Below are 18,491 nucleotides of genomic sequence, written 5' to 3'. Positions count from 1 at the left end.
ATTATATCCGTGTACTGCGGCAGGACTGTGTAAGGCTGTTTCGCCTACCTGAACATGCGAGCTGTCTTGTAGCCTACTGGTCTAGGTGCGTGACTTCCAACTGGTAGGTTGTGTGTTCGAATCCAGCTGGTGCTGGACTTTTATTTTAACAAACATTTCTTCGAAAAAATAGGTAAGCGATATTATGGACAATCAATTGACTTTTATATTTCAAAATATCGCAACATGATCGATATTTGCGATATTTTGAATATATCTTCCCTTCTGACAGTGGTTCCTGCTTCTATTGTGTGTGTGTGTGCAACAGTAAATTGTTATAGAGAAATGGAGGCGGGACAGTATGCGTTACAATATAAACATTTATATTGATTTAAATCGTGTTCTGATTTAAATCGCAAACGCGTGTTTAATTATGTGTTTTTTAATCATGATCAGGCTAATGCATTTCTACATTTTCTGTATGAACCAGCTTAGAGGTTCATACAGAAAGACAGCTTGTGTTTAAATTGAGTGTAAGGTAATTTATGCTTCTAAAGTCATGGTCAGTATTGTTGTACTGTGCTGTACTGTGTCACATTATTTTATAGCGTTTTTATTGCGTTATTAAATCCGGTGGCGCTGTGTTAGTTTCCTGACTCACATTATTTAAACTGCGACACTGATCATTCATCTCTAAATAAACTTTATTTTATATAGCATTTTAAGCGAATAGGTAATTAGATTGCTCATAAACCTAATCACTTTTTCTTCATAAACACAGCGTGATTGCTCTTTGAAAATGCTTTTCCTTTATTTTTAAAGTAGGCTCAGATTTCAACTATAGATCGTATTATTATAAACTTTCTTGGAAAAATGTATTTTATGTAAACCATGTTTGCTATTAATTCATTTAGGGCTAAAATACGTTCATTGTCTTCTAATCGAGTCGAGTTGACATTGGAAGCCTGCCACACCCGGACCGTTAACGCATTAGCACGTCAAAGCCCATTGAGCCAGTATTGGCTTTAGTATCCCCCCCTTCTCCCCTCAATTCAATTCAATTCAAGGTGTTTTATTTACATGACAGATGGGTACAAGCAGTGTTGGGTACTGTATGTATATTGTAACGCTTACGGCAGACAGGCACTGTTTAGGAGCCGACGCACCAGAGCAGCGCCTGCAATTTTTATATTTATAACTTAGTTTTTAAAATTAGTCAAGCAATACGAAGCATCTCCTTTTACTTAGTGCCTGAGCATACTGCAACGCGTGTGAAGCCCATAAACGATATTAATTTTGGAACTTAAACATACAGTATATGGCTGGTCTCGGTACTTTAAAGAAAACATACACACCAGTATTCCATTTCTCCCTAAACATTTTAAGCATCGAAGTCTTTAACTAACGCGATACCGGAGTCAACAAGCATACTTTTAGAATTTGATTAAAAGGGAATATAATATGGAATCGCGTATCTACAGAATTTAAAGACCAGACAATCGCAAACTCGTTTTCAATAAAATTATTTTATTCATTCAGCAGTTTGTGAGAGGGACATCCAGCAGGGAGAGACACACACACCGGTTTTCATTGACAACATTGTTTTTTTTTCAATTCCTCTTGTCTAACAGGAATGTTTTGTTTGTGGACAGACTGTTAGACAAGAGGAAAAGACTGCCTCCTCCTACGAAGCATTTCGTTGATCCGATCACGAATTCTTTTCCAGTCGTACGCAGCAAGGGTTGAGAATCTCCGATTCACCATCGTACTAATGGTTTCCCGGAGATTGGGTTAAAAAAAAACAAAAAACATACTAACAACTGTGCCATCCTACTCCTTAGTTAATACATTTTATTATTCATAAACAGTTAACATTGTTAGCAAAATATTTTGAATTATATTTAACCCTATTTTTTCTTTAGTTTTGTATTTAACTTATTATATGATAGTCAGACTTAATGTATATTTGAACAATGAAAATATATTTTTACAAGATTTTACATTAAGCACTTAAAATTAATATGGTTAATAATAGTAAACTGTAACATGCTGTAACAAGATCGGTTACAAGAAGAAAATGCTTTCAGAGAAAATGTTTCAACCAAACTTATTCCCACACACCCCGCCCCCACTACCATTGGAATATACACAAACATTTTAGCGTTTCATTCTGAGCAGAAGACTCTCACACCTGAAGAGTGCTGGCTGTGACGAATTAAACCGGTTTTACAGGTTTCAATCACAGACCATGTGACATGGGACTCAGTAAACTACAGTAACACCGTATTTGATAACGCTTTAAAAACGCTATAAAATAATGTGACTTGGCACAGAACAAGTTTACAACACAGTACAAAGATAAATGCTGACCATGACTTTAGAAGCATAAATTGCCTTACACTCAATTTAAACACAAGCTGTCTTTAGCCCTCTAAGCTGGTTCATACAGAAATGTAGAGATCTAGGCTCAGAACACACAGCTTCATTAGCGAATACATATGCAGGACAACTGGAGAAGACGTTTTACAGAGGATGGATTTTTAGAAACATCCCATCAGACATCCCATCATATTCACAACGTGAAATCTAGAAAATAATATTACGTAACCAAAATCCGCAATATGGAAACAGAACCTGTGTAATTGTTGATAGATGATGTACTCGTAACATTTTTTCAAGACGAACTACAACATTTAAAAAATGACTTGTATGTACTTGATATCTCTAATCAATCCACGGGTCCCAGCACAAAACGAAAGTAAAACGCATACCGTTTCTCGCTTCTTATTGCTCAAAAGTAATTTGACCGTATGAAATGCATAATATAAACCTAGAAACATATACGTGAGCAGTACTTAAGCACTGTAGTATCGGTGTTAAGACATACCTCTCAAATACTGTAAATCAAGTTAAAAATATCTCAAGACCGATTCTGGTCGTAATGAAACCATGCAAGGGAGTTTTTATGTCCGTTGCAGTTCTTTTGCAACATGAATATAATTATATCGTTATTAATTTCTTGAGATACGCGATTCCATATTATATTCCCTTTTAATCAAATTCTAAAAGTATGCTTGTTGACTCCGGTATCACGTTAGTTAAAGACTTCGAAGCTTACAATGTTTAGGGAGAAATGGAATACCGGTGTGTATTTTTTTCTTTAAAGTACCGAGACCAGCCATATACTGTATGTTTATGTTAAGATTTCCCTTCAGTGGTAAAATTAGATATGAATATTCAATACTTAAACGGGCACAGTTAAGACATTAAATATACATGTACATATTGTATACAGTACAGTTTGCATACGGTAATATGTTTATGTTACGCGATTAAAAAATAAATAAATAAAACTGGAAGGTCCAGCACCACCATTATGTTTATATGGTTGTTTTTGTTGGTTGGTTGTTATTATGGTTATTAATAATTCGATCTATAGTTGTAATCTGAGCCTAAATAAAAAGAAAAAGCAAGTGATTAGGTTTATGAGCAATCTAATTACTTATTCGTTTAAAACGCTATATAAAATAAAGTTTATTATTAATTTGCTGGACAGAGCGGTGAACATTATTATGCATAAGACAAAGATAACGATCCTGATCAGTTTAGAAATCTGTGTACGCTGTAAGGTTTTTACTTCTTAAACTTTTAAAATACACGTTTTGAATGGAAAGAATCCTCTTCCTGGTATAGCACGCCAGCACGTCTTTTTTCTCCAATCAGAGGGGTGTCAGATGGTGTCAGCCAATCACCATTCTGCGTTGGGTAGCAACGGGTGACTGTTCTCAGGCGGAAGATGTAAACAGCTTAATGTTCGTGTTAAATATTTTTTTTTAATTAAAATTCATTCTATACAGCAATCGCATATTTGGGTACCGTTTCATAAAACTTTCATGCTTAAAATGTTTAGGGAGAAATGGAAGACTGGTGTGTATTTTTTCTTTAAACTACCAAGACCAGCCATACACAGTACAGTTTACATACATACAGTAATGTTTTAAATTAATATCGTTTATGACCTTCAGATGCGTTATGCTCCTCTTCTTTTTATGCTCAGCTACTAAAATTTCCCTTTAGTGGTAAAATCCATATAAATATTCAAAACTAAGCGGATTAAAATGTGCACAGTAAAGACATTAAATGATTCAATCTTTGCACTACCAACCAATGCACCACGAGTGCCCCTGTCGGTCATTTTGGCCAGCCAATCACTTGCCCTGCGGTATGCTCCGGTGCCCCGCGGTGGCTTGTGGGTAGGTTACCGTACCGCGGGTTTTTACCGCGCATTTTGAATGGCTGCATCTGTAAGTGACTTCTCCAGAATATACCCGAATGACTGGTATAATTAGGGGCATGTGAATTCTTTATAATCTCTGGCACAACTTTGGTGAAAGGAGTAATAATTCAGGCACACTATTAACAATGACAGGATATACTGTACACTACACTACATACAACAAAACATACTGTACAACACGCAAGTTACTATGTTTACAGAATGCACAGACAAGGCTTTCCAGAGGCCCAGTATTCAACTCACTCAGCAAACCCCCCAGACTGTTACTAAATATTAAAAGCTTAATATTTACAAAGGCCAAATAGGAAATAAGCTATATAAATGCAATACAAACTGCAGTTAAATCTCTCTCTCTGCACCCCCGGATACCACAAAATAAATGCGAGGCTAACTCTCTATTCTTAAAAATGCACCCTAAGCAAGTGTAGCGGCAATGCTTATTAATAAGACAGAATTAAGTGTTGCTGTGCCTCTTCCAGAGAGGCCCCTCTCTCTCATCTCGGTGGTGCAGGACACACAAAGGCCATTCCACGTGGTTTCTGATTTAAAGTGTTTTCTTACTGATAAGGAACCATCCCAGAATGGGAATGTGGCCCAACTATCATGATCAATGGCTATTCCTGGCGCCTATTTGTCTCTGAGAGTGTTAGGATCATCTGGATTCCAGTCCTAAGGTCAGAGTTCATTGTTATTCATTCCTAGAAGTGAGCAACCAATCAGAAACCCGCAGGGCACGTGGGTCCCAGATGCCCCCCAAACTCTCAAGTAGTCAGCAGCCGTATAGTCTCTAGTTAAAAAGGTGAGAACAGGTCTTAGACCTTGCTTCTCCATCCACTCTTGCTCTCTTTCAAATTTAATCACGTGACTGCCAGCAGTAAGTGTGGGACTTGCAACTTCGTTCCAAGCGCTGAGCCAGGGGGATGCCCATAGGTAAAAACAGAATTCAAGCCTGCAGCACCAACCTCATGAACACTAGTAAACTGCCGTTGATGCCTGCCTGATCAACCAAAGCATTACTATGTGAACTCTATCGACAAGTGAATCCTTGTATTCAGAAGTAGTGCTATGCCGGGAGTTAAACAGTTTTCCTTCACCCAAAGGAGTGACTTGCTTGGACCTCAACACAAGTTGATATCAATTTAATTTGTATGAGTAATGTATTTACCTATGAGTATCGAATGTAGAATCTGTATTAATGAGACTGATGGACGATATAGTATAGCCCAGTGGTTCTCAAACTTTTTGGACCAAGTACCACCCCTAATTCAACCAAAGCATCCAAGTACCACCTTCAAGTCATAATCTCATAGGAACCCCAGAAATTCTCAATGACCAACATGAGCGCGCGTGCACACACACTCACATATACAGATGCAGCCATTCAAAATGCGCGGGCGATACCGCATTATTTTGTGGTGCACTTTACGCTGTCTACCGCGAGTTACCGTGAATTCTCCTATAATACCGCAATTAAAATAATAGTATCCGGAATTTCCGCAAGGTGGAGCTAGTAAAGCTCAACCTCTCATGTTTGAGCTGTCGCCATCAAAGTCTTTAACGAAGATATTACTAATAGTATTAATAATGAATGACCTTGGACAACCTGTAAACAAAGTATTGCCTTTGTCCACGTTCTTTTTTTCATTTACCGTCTTTGTAAAAGTAACACCACAGCATTTCGCAATCACGCATTTGTTTCCAATCATGCAAAGTACAGTAATTTTTGAGAATTGATTCACCATGCCTTTCACATGCTCATAAAAGAGATTGATTTAGGAACATAAACATATTACCGTATGCAAACTGTACTGTATACAGTATGTATATGTATATTTAATGTCTTAACTGTGCCCGTTTAAGTATTGAATATTTATATGGAATTTTACCACTGAAGGGAAATCTTAGTAGCTGAGCATAAAAAGAATAGGAGCATACTGCAACGCGTGTGAAGGCCATAAACGATATTAATTTTGGAACTTAAACATACAGTATATGGCTGGTCTCGGTACTTTAAAGAAAACATACACACCAGTATTCCATTTCTCCCTAAACATTAAGCATCGAAGTCTTTAACTAATGTGATACCGGAGTCAACAAGCATACTTTTAGAATCTGATTAAAAGGGAATATAATATGGAATCGTGTATCTAAATAAATTAATAATGATATAATTATATTCACGTACCGCAACACAAGAATAGTACACGATGGACATTGTCTGTTGATAATGTTTCTGTAGTGCTTTTTCAGCACTCTGCACGTGACTTTGCCGGTGGCGCTGTGGGTTAGGTTCCTGACTCCCACATCACACGGTCTGTGATTGAATCCCACTGGATTTTTTTAAACAAACATTTCTTTGAAAAAATGAAACGTTTCCTTTGTCAGAGATTAATTAAAACCTCACTCGCACCAAACAAATTTATATTTCTAAATATCACAACATGATCGAATTAAAGTAATTTTAATAACAATGAATAGTCACCTAGGCGTTACAATATTAACATTTATATTGATTTAAATCGCGTTTAAATAGCCTTTATTTAAAACCCATAAATAAAGCTGATACTGTTTAGACTTTTAATTATTTAAAACTGTATTACAGCAGCACAATGCACAATGCAACGTAAATCGCTATCTTTGTCTTCTGTGTAATAATGTTCACCTCTCTGTCCAGCAAATTAACAATAGTAATAATAATGAACTTTATTGTTTATGGCGCCTTTAAAGGTGGCTCCTCAAAGCGCTTTACAGGTTAAAAACAATAACAACAATACTGTTAGGCTGGGCAAACGATTTTTTTTTTAAGAAATACAAAATTAGATATAATGATGTGTTCCGGCTTAGACATTAACGAAGAGCATAACACGTGGGCGGCGTAGAGGTCGGCTCTGGCTTTCCCATCTACTGTATACACTGCAAGTACAACCCCCTCTCTGCAGGAGTGCTGGCTGTGACGAATTAAACCAGTTTCACAGGTATTTTCAAAGTAGGAGGCGAGATTTCCAGCGAAAGACACCTCCCCTCCCTCAAAAACCCAGTAAGTACAGTACTTACTAGTTAAAGGCTAGGCTCCTCAATGAAATCGCTTTAACATGCTAATGCGTTGGTGTAACAGTCCGGGCATGGCAAGCTTCTAATTTCAACCCGACTACGGCGAAAGGAACCCTTCTTTCATTAGAAGACAATGAACATATTTTAGCCCTGAATGAATTAATAGCAAACATGGTTTACATAAAAGACATTTTTCCAAGAAAGTTTAGCCTTTGTCACTAATGAAACCACTAAATAAAGACATAAATATCAAAATCGTATTTTATTTGAAAATAAAAACGATTACAAATGCCAGGGGAGAGAGAGAACAGGGGAGGGATGTTGGTATTGCATAAGGGGCGGGGCTGTGGAAATGAGGTCTGTTTGGGAATGTGGAGTTACATGTTCTGGCTGTTTGTGAATTATCGTTGTTGAGTATGGAGTGTTGAGGTATTGATTTTGTGTAATGCTTTATGTTGAAAATTGAGGTGGATTTTGTTTATGATAAAGAGGATAAACTGGGATGGGAGGAGGGTTTGGTTTTGCATAAGGGGCGGGATAATTGGAGGAATTTGCGAGAGTATAATGGTTTGATATATTTGATTTTGTATTGTGGTTGTTATCTATGTTTTTGGTTGGTATTATGTTTATATGGTTGTTTTTGTTGGTTGGTTGTTATTATGGTTATTAATAATACGATCTATAGTTGAAATCTGAGCCTAAATAAAAAGAAAAAGCAAGTGATTAGGTTTATGAGCAATCTAATTACTTATTCGTTTAAAACGCTATATAAAATAAAGTTTATTATTAATTTGCTGGACAGAGCGGTGAACATTATTATGCATAAGACAAAGATAACGATCCTGAATAGAATAGAAATCTGTGTACGCTGTAAGGTTTTTACTTCTTAAACTTTTAAAATACACGTTTCGAATAGAAAGAAATCCTCTTCCTGGTACAGTACTGTATGTATAGCAAACCAGCACGTCTTTTTTCTCCAATCAGAGGGGTGTCAGATGGTGTCAGCCAATCACCATTCTGAAGCCCTACCATAATCTCTGGTATGGGGAGACCCCAGAATTCTGTCCCATAGTTTAGACAGATGATAGATACTTTTATTGATCCCGTGAGGGAAATAAAGTAAATCATTTTCATTTTAGGAAATTATTAAATGCTCGGTTAAAAGCAAAGGAGATTGTCTGTTATAGTGGACATAAAAACAAGAGTTCGCTGGCATTATATCCTAGAAGACACAGACCAGCGCCAGACCGGTAAAATGCCTGATGAACTAGGGATTGGACAGTTTCCAAGTGCTTGTACAATCGATGGAAATGTTCAAATAAATGTGCAAAAGAAATAAACAAAATAATCATTTATTTCTTTATCATATTGGCTAGCTAATGTCCTCTCTTTGCTAGTTAGTGGCTGTGTTTCTGCGTTGGGTAGCAACGGGTGACTGTTCTCAGGCGGAAGATGTAAACAGCTTAATGTTCGTGTTAAATAATTTTTAAAAATTAAAATTCATTCTATACAGCAATCGCATATTTGGGTACCGTTTCATAAAACTTTTATGCTTAAAATGTTTAGGGAGAAATGGAAGACTGGTGTGTATTTTTTCTTTAAACTATCAAGACCAGCCATACACAGTACAGTTTATGTACATACAGTAATGTTTATGTTCCTAAATTAACATCGTTTATGACCTTCAGATGCGTTATGCTCCTCTTCTTTTTATGCTCAGCTACTAAAATTTCCCTTTAGTGGTAAAATTCCATATAAATATTCAAAACTAAGTGGATTAAAATGTGCACAGTAAAGACATTAAATGATTAAATCTTTTCACTACCAACCAATGCACCAGGAGTGCCCCTGTCGGTCATTTTGGCCAGCCATTCACTTATCGCGGTGCCCTGCAGTGGCTTGTGGGTAGCTTACTGTACCGCGGGTTTTTACCGCGCATTTTGAATGGCTGCATCTGTACATATAATAAATATAATGATAAACTTTATTTGATATAGCGCCTTTAAAGGTGGCAAAGGTCTCGCGGTGGATGTTGTAATGCGTACATTAATTTCTGGAGCAACCTCTCTAATTCGTGAACTACACCGTTATGTCAGCTTGTCATTGCTCTAGCACTGTCTGTACAAACTCAGACACATTTTATCCAGTCGAGGCCATTCTTCGATAAATTCATTCAGAAGCTGAAATATGTGCTCTCCTGTAGTTCCTGTTGGTAGCGGTTTACAGAACAGAAAGTCTTCATGGGACATGCCCTCAAACTCATATCTAACGTAAACGAGCAAATTGGCCAAATCGACTACAGACTCATCTAATTGCAGTGAAAAACATCTGCTCATCTTAACGCGCTCTATCAGTGTACTTTTGATATAATCCTTCATTTCAATAATTCTATGAATGACTGTGTCTTTCAGGGGGAGGGGGGCAGCAGGTCGAGCTGTTTAGCATCTTTTTCTCTACACATAATATGTGTTAGCTCTTTTGCCAACAGTAAATAAGGTTCTTCAAAAATAGTGTAGCTTACCTGCTTTAGCAATCCGCAAGCTTGCATTTTTCTGCGTTTCCGTTTTTATTTCTGTATTTATTTAAAGTTTTTATTTCATGCCCATGGGAGAGAAACACAGAGACACTTGGTGTATTTTTCTCAAATTAGAACGGTTCCTAAATATTTTTCTGTTATTACGGTTTCGTGTGCTCACAAGTTAACCTGCGTTCGTAGCACATATTTCTATGCATTCCTGTGTTTACAACGTTGGCATTGTTCCAAAATCACGCACATTCTCCTTTCTCCCTATTTGCTGGAGATACAGTAGGTTTTTTTAAATACAATTGGTCACTTGCGTCCGTAGCACGCATTCCTATAGAGTGGTATAGAATTACAGAGTATCTCTTGTGTCCACTGAAGTATTAGTCCACTGTATCGTAGTACGTAGGCTGCATATTCCACACGTATTAAAATACAAAATATGAAAACCCGTCCCGATTTTTCAGCGCACACGACACAGTTCCAGGGTCATTTGGCGTACCACATACCACTGCCAGTACACATACCACAGTTTTAGAACCACTGGTATAGCCCAATGGTATACTAAATGCATATTTCCTTGTTTGTATCTCTTTGTGTTTTGTATCTCTTGTGATATTTTACAATATCTTGGTAACCCTCACAATAAGATGTGCCATCTGTATCCAGGCACACTGTTATATGTTTTTATATGCATAATTTAATGTATTAATAAATGTATTCCGTGTATTTGAATCCATATGCGTGTGTTGCTGATTGTTCTGACAATTGATCCTCTAATAGCCATTAAAGCATCACCTCGTGATTTACTGCCACAATTAATAAATTTTCCCTGTTAATTCAAAATTAAGCTCAAAGCTCAAAGTAAGCTCAAATCTTGATCAAAGTCTTAATAAAAGATGGAGATAATCTGATTAAATGTATGACAAAATGACATATACCTGGATATACCTGGATTATAAAATGATCCTATAGTAAATTTCCTCTAGTGAATAAGTATGCAAACCTTTAGATTAATTAACTGGTGACACCTCCTTCAACAAGTGATGAATGACTTCAGCAAGACATTTCCTATACTTGTTTATCAGTCTATCATATCAGCTTCAAGGAATTTTGGCCAATTCTTTCTAGTAGAACTACTTCACGTCTGATATTTGAGGCTTTCCTTTCATGAAAAGCTTGCTGAAGTTCCTGCCATAGCATTTTAGTGGGGTGTAGATCCTGACTACGATTTGGCCAATCCAAAATGTGAACTTTCTTCAACCATTCTATTGTAGATCTGCTAATACGTCTGGGATCATTGTCTTGCTACACAATCCTTTTAGCTCAGGTTTAGCTGACAAATGGATGGCCTGACATTCTCTAACTGAATGTACTGATACCATGCCAAATTCATGGTTCCTTCAATGATGCAAATGATATGAGTCCTGAGGCAGCAAAGCATCCCCAAAAAACAATATTCCCACCACTGTGCTGAGTTTGGTTTTGTCAAAAGTAAAAACTATACATAGCTGAGGGTAGTTTAAGGGTTGTAGAAATATAGAACAAGCTACTCAGCCATGTAGTTGAAGCTGATACCCTTGCACCTTTTAAGAACCTGCTGGTTGAGAACCTTGGATCAATTAATTAACTACCAAATGAGCTAGACTGGTTCAATGATTTCATCTTATATGTAACCTTTCTTATGTTCTTAGACTTGCCAAATAGAGCTCAGATGATCCAAAAAAATATCCTCCTGATAGATGAGTCAGAAGTTGAAGTGTTTGACCTCAATTAGAAATGTTTTGTTTGGTACTGCAAAGAATATTATAGTAAACAGTATAATGCATGTTAGTATATATTATACAGTATATTATATGAGTATATTTTAGACTTACGGAGTTCAAATCTTCACGTTATTGCAAATAAACAAAAAATGATTATTTGAATAAGAAAGACCCCATCAATGATGTGTTTATGATGCAAACTGGTGATATTAGCTTATGGAGAAGCACATTCAAACTACCCCAGGTGCATTTTGCTTGGTTAGTCCATATTTTCTATTTTGTACAGCAAAACAATTTAAATTCTAGCCAGCTTTAATGAAGCCAAATCCAGAAAATGCTCAGCAAATTAATAGCACACTTCTGCTTGAGGGAGTCTTGGTGATACTCAGCTAATGATACAGCCCTTTTTAGAGCTGGTAGTTCAGCTCTTTTGAAGATAAATATTAATCATCATAATTAATTTACCCACATCTCTGTTTCATAAACGACAGCATACTTGTTAAAAAAGATTGTCATTCTCCTGAAAATAACCATGTGAATCTTTAAAATCCTTATCATTGTTTTCAGAGAATATTTTTAAAGTTTTAAATTACTTACTTTATATTTTGGGATTCACAAACTGTAATGATTCCATTTTCTGAATGTAAGCCATTGAATGCAGACCATTTTCATACATACAGGCAACAACTGCTTGGCATCAACTGATTGTAAGTGTTGTATTTTGTTACAAATAAAATGTCAATGAACTGTTACCAACAGCAATACACACATTCATCAATTTATTACTTAAATTTTATTACATCTCACTAAATGTCAAATTAATTCATATGAGTGATTTACTTGCTTTGGAGTATCTAGTGTAGAAGTTGTAATTAAAAAGCTCATTAACAAAACAGTATAAATGAATAGTATACAGAATGTACGTACAGATGCAGCCATTCAAAACAAGCGGGAGATACCGCGTTATAAAGCGGTGCGCTTGTCGCAGTATAACTCAAGTTACCATACAATACCGTATATTCTCGCATAATACTGCATGATACCGCAAGTAAAATAATAGTATCCAGAATTTCCGCAAGGTGGAGCTAATAAAGCTCAACCTCTCATGTACAGCGTTTGAGCTGTTGCCATCAAAGCCTTTACGGAAGATATTACTTATAGTATTAATAATGAATGACGTTGGACAAGCTGTAGACTCAAAGTATTACCGCTTATGCTGGTCCACATTCTTTGCAACCCTCATTTTAAACGAAAATACTTTTTTTTTTTCATTGACAAAAAGTAACACCATAGCATTTCATGATCTAACTAGCAAGGACAGGACATTAGCTAGCCAATGTGATAAAGGAATAAATGACTTTTTTTGCTTATTTCTTTAGCACATTTATTTGAACATTTCATTCGATTGTACAAGCACTGAAAAACTGTTCAATCCGTAGTTCGTCAGGGATTTTCTTTTACTATAACAGACATAAAAACTCCCTTGCTTTTAACAGAGCGTTTCAAAATTTCTAACAACGAAAATGATTTAAACTGCGACACTTATCATTCAACCAGAGCTCATAATATTACAAGGATCCTCAAGAGCACAACAAAGACTGCAGAGAAAAAGATACGTGTATCAGATACATGTGAATCCAAACTTTTTTATCAATGCTTTCTTATCTACGCTAAGAAGTAGTCTTTAAAATTTATCACACAGTAAAGAGTCAAAATTCTGGGGTGTGCCTACACCAGAGATTGTGATACGGCTTCAGAATGGTGATTGGCTGACACCATCTGACACCCCTCTGATTGGGGAAAAAATACCTGCTGATCTGTTCTACATACCAGGAAGACAACAGAATATGTTGTTTCTATTCAAAACGTGTATTTTGAACATTTAATTAAGAAGTAAAAACATTACAGCCTACACAGATTTCTAAGCTGATCAGGAGGAAGAAAAATCACCCGCGTTTCGCACATAAAAAGTGTTTATTAACTATCAAAACCCCCCATCACCCCCATTTCCATTTAAATCCGAAACCCGTGTTTAATTAAATGTGTTTATTGATTCACAATCTGACAATGCAACGTAAATCGTTATCTTTGTCTTCTGCATAATAATGTTCACCTCTATGTCCAGCAAATTAATAATAAACTTTATTTTATATAGCGCCTTTAAAGGTGGATTCTCAAAGCGCTTTACAGGATAAAAACAACAATAACAACAATATTGTAATTCATTGTACTTTGACAGATTGTCTTTAAATCACTTGTTGTCATAATATCCCCACCTCCAAACAAGATATTGTTTATATTGTATACTGACATTTTTTATATTTCAAAATAACAAATGTTCGCACTGTATGTACAGTACACAGCGGTACCGCAGGTTGAACTGTAGGGTGCAAATCCACCTGAGCCCAAAAGCCCAACATTAATGTGCATTTGCTGCGCGGTTTTCATCACTCTGTGTGGGAGTGCTGGCTGTGACGAATTAAACCGGTTTTACAGGTATTTTCAAAGTAGAAGGGGGCAAGTCTTCCAGCGAAAGACACCTCCCCCCACGGAAACAAGTTCTCTTAGAAAAAGAGATTCATAGCGCGAAGCTGTGTCACTCTTCTGTGCAAAAAAGTGGTTTAAACACCATTGGTGCTGTTTTTAATAAGCTGCTGAGTAAAAGCATGGGGAATCTTCATGCTGTCATCAGTATTGTGTATATAAAATTAAAAAAACTTGCAGCTTAATCAAAGATTCTAAGATGATCATGAGGAAGTGTATTGCATGTCTAATGGTCTAACAAAACCTACAGTATGCTTTAGAATTGTTAAACCGTTTTTTATTTTTCGGCACAGACAACTTTTCCTGCTAGAGTTCCACAATTCACTCAACCACATCACAGATCAAGTCCCTGTGTATGAGATATTGCTGTTTGATCTTTGATCTGAGCTTTAACAGAGAGCTTATCTCTATTAATATAACTATTGAGTGGTATTAAATGCAACTTTTTTGTATAAATGACACTTTTCTAAAATTTATTTAAAAAATAAAAACGATTACTCTAACCTTTCCAAGTTTGATGCCATGGGGAAGTAGTATATGTTCCTGCTTTGTTTAACGATGGTATGAAAAATAAATCTAAATAGTGAGAAAGCTATGCTTAAAATGAATTAAGGTACTTAGAATGCAAAGATAATGATTTACATTGCATTGTCAGATTGTGAATTAATAAATGCTTTTTAAAGACCACCAGTTGTGAAAATGTTCACAGGTTGCACATAAAACTATCAGTGAGCTAATTCTCTTTTTTTAAACCTCCGGTTTTTCATCGATGCGTAATTATGCACTAGCTGGAATCCGAGGGGATCGCTGTGTACACATGTTGTGATATTTAGATATATAGAAATAATGCCACCTCGCCACGGTCCTGGAGGGGATGGCCTACCAGGCGTTGCTGGATGTACCCAGGGACCAGCGGTACAACTACGCGGCGTTGGCGTCGGCCCTCTGGAGGCATTTCAACAGGAGAGGGGAGGTCCCGGGACTGCTGCGGGCGAGATTGGCCCAACGCCGCCACCTAGCGGGAGAGCCACTGGGTCCAGTCGCCACAGACGTGGCCTACTTTAGCCCGCCAGGGTTACCCTACTTTCCCGGAGGAGGCCCTCCTCCCCATTTGATTCCCCGTGCACCACCTCTGCTGCCCGGCAGGGACCGCCCCTCCGTTGGTGCCCACCGGTCTCCTCGAAAACGGCATCAGCCTGCTCAGCCAGAGCCAGGGCCTGCTCCAAGGGGACCGGCACGGCCAGCATCACGTGGCGCTGCACCTCAGTCGGTGCCAGGGCCCGGAGGATCGCCTAGAGCGTTGTCTCCCGGTGGGCCTCCTGCGGGAGAGTAGGGTAACTCTGGCGGGCTAAAGTAGGTCACGTCTGCCGTGACCAGACCCAGTGGCTCTCCCGCTAGGCGGCGGCGTTGGGACAATCTTGCCTGCAGCAATCCCAGCGCCTCCCCTCTCCCGCCAAAAGCTGGGGGAAGCGGAGCTTCTCTGAGTCCGACATCATCGGCCGTTCACTGTCCATCCTTCCTCTTCTGACACCAATGTAATGAATTTGGGTTCAGACTTGTGGAGTTAAAAGCTGCGCTTTATTTCTTCTCCGTCACCACCCGCCAGCAGAACTCCCGCGCCCAGACGAGAGAGAGACACAAGACAAGCCCGCCAAGAGAGAGAGAGAGAAACACCAAGGGGTGCGGAACCAGGGAACTATTTACATGGAAAACGGGCGATCTCTCCAGACTGTACGTCCGTTTCACTGTTACCTGGATACCTCTTGGGGGATATCCTCTATATCCTCTTGGGGGGGAATATCCTCTTGGGGGATATTCTAACAACAAGTGATTATAAGACGATCTGTCAAAGTACAATGAAATACAATATGCTGGACAGTATGCTTTTCAAAGCGTTTTACAGGATAACAACAACAATAACAACAACACTTTACAAGTTCTGGGAGGAAAAATATGATCAATATTAATAATAATAATAATAATAATAATAATAATCTTTTTAATTGTGCCTTTAAAGGTGGCTTCTCAAAGCGCTTTACAGGATAACAACTGATGAAACTGTGAAACCGGTTTGGTTACAAACAATGTAGACATAGAGACTCGGATAGTAGCAATAGCAATTAGCAATAGCAAAATAGCAATATTAAGGACACTCAATTGACTTTAAAAAAAAAACTTTTTTCGACAGCTGGTACAGCACCCTGGGAGACATTAGAAGCTTGCCACACCTGCCTTGCCTACACCAACGCATTAGCAAGTTAAAGCAATTCCACTGAGGAGCCGGGCGCGATAATTGTTTTGTTCCTTGATTTTCTGATCTGTAAGGCCATTTGGCTGCAGCGAATGTGAATTCTGTCTGGCATTGCCAGATTGTGAAAAAATAAAAGTATTTTAATCAAGATGGGGGTAAGACAATCTGTCAAAGTGCAATGAAATACAATAAGAAAGCTTGGATTCTCATGTATCTGATACATGTATCTTTTTCTCTGCAGTCTTTGTTGTGCTCTTGAGGATCCTTGTAATATTTTGTGCTCTGGTTGAATGATAAGTGTCGCAGTTTAAATAATTTTCGTTGTTAGAAATTATGAAACGCTCTGTTAAGAGCAAGGGAGTTTTTATGTCTGTTATAGTAAAAGAAAATGCCTGACGAACAAAGGATTGGACAGTTTTTCAGTGCTTGTACAATCGATGGAAATGTTCAAATAAATGTGCTAAAGAAATAAACGAAAAAAGTCATTTATTCCTTTATCATATTGGCTAGCTAATGTCCTGTCCTTGCTAGTTACGTGTGGCTGTGTTTTTGTGTTGCATAGCAACGAGGGACTATATTCTCAGGCGGAGGAGCGTAAACAGCTTAATTTTCGTGTTAAATAAATTTTTAAAATTAAAATTCATTCTATACAGCAATCACATATTTGGGGACCGTTTCATAAAACTTTGATGCTTAAAATGTTTAAGGAGAAATGGAAGACTAGTGTGTATTCTTTCTTTAAACTACCAAGACCAGCCATATACAGTACAGTTTACATACAGTAATATGTTTATATTCCTAAATTTATATCATTTATGACCTTCAGATGCATTATGCTCCTCTTCTTTTAATGCTTAGCTACTAAAATGTCCCTTTAGTTGTAAAATTTCATATAAATATTCAATACTAAGCGGACTTAGTATTGCACAGTAAAGTAAACATGCACAGTAAAGACATGATTAAATCTTTCCATGACCGACTAATGCACCACGAGTGCCCCTGTTGGTCATTTTGGCCAGCCAATCAAAGTATTGAATATTTAAATGGAATTTTACCATAACTTGTGTGAAATCCATAAACGATATTAGTTTTGGAACATAAACATACAGTATGTAAACTGTATATGGCTGGTCTCTGTACTTTAAAGAAAAAATACACACCAGTATTCCATTTCTCCCTAAACATTTTAAGCATCGAAGTCTTTAACATGTGTATAAAAAGTGGTAGTTTTAAGCTTTTCTGCAAATACGCTCGATACCTGAGTCAACAAGCATACTTTTAGAATTTGATTAATAGGGAATATAATGTGGAATCGCGTATCCTATAACTTAACCTATAACCTATAACTTGATTCTTATGGACGCCAGGTCCCGCCAGTGATTAAAGAAAAACATGGAATTGCGTATCTAAAGTAATAACAGTATATAGTAACTATGTTCATGCACAAAAAGTAGCATGTTACATTATTAATTTGGGGGTCTCCTCTTGCCAGAAAGCGCTAAATTGCATTTTGAGTGCGGTTTTTGACTTTTTTTAAATTACAACCCATACATAAGCTGATACTGTTTAGACTTTTAATTATTTTAAACTGTATTACAGCAGCACAATGCACAATGCAACGTAAATCGCTACCTTTGTCTTCTGCGTAATAATGTTCAGAAACAAGAAATTAGATTGCTCATAAATGCACCATATGATATGGTTGTTTAATGACAAAGTATTGTTTATCTCATGGCTAAATAGTCAAGTCTAGCCAAGCCAAAAAGAGAAAACATCGACTTTATTTAAACTCCAGCAAAAGTATGAATGGTTTTTAATTACCATACTTTTATGGTACAGTACATGACTTTGCTAAAATGTATTTAAAAATAAAAACGATTACAAACGCTAGCGGAGAGAGCGAGACACACACACAGTTTTTCATTGTCAAAAAGTAATTGTTTTTTACTTTCTCAGCACCCAGACAAACGCAAACGCGTTTTTAATAAAATGCTTTTATTAATTCTTAATCAGACTCACATTCCCGAATGTCCCCCGCCCCGGTCAAAAAAGGGACATTTTAGTAGCTAAGCATAAAACGCA

The sequence above is a fragment of the Lepisosteus platostomus genome, chromosome 2, assembly GCF_059453375.1.
Source record: "Lepisosteus platostomus isolate fLepPlt1 chromosome 2, fLepPlt1.hap1, whole genome shotgun sequence".
NCBI lineage: Eukaryota > Metazoa > Chordata > Actinopteri > Semionotiformes > Lepisosteidae > Lepisosteus > Lepisosteus platostomus.
This window is presented reverse-complemented; position numbering follows the sequence as displayed.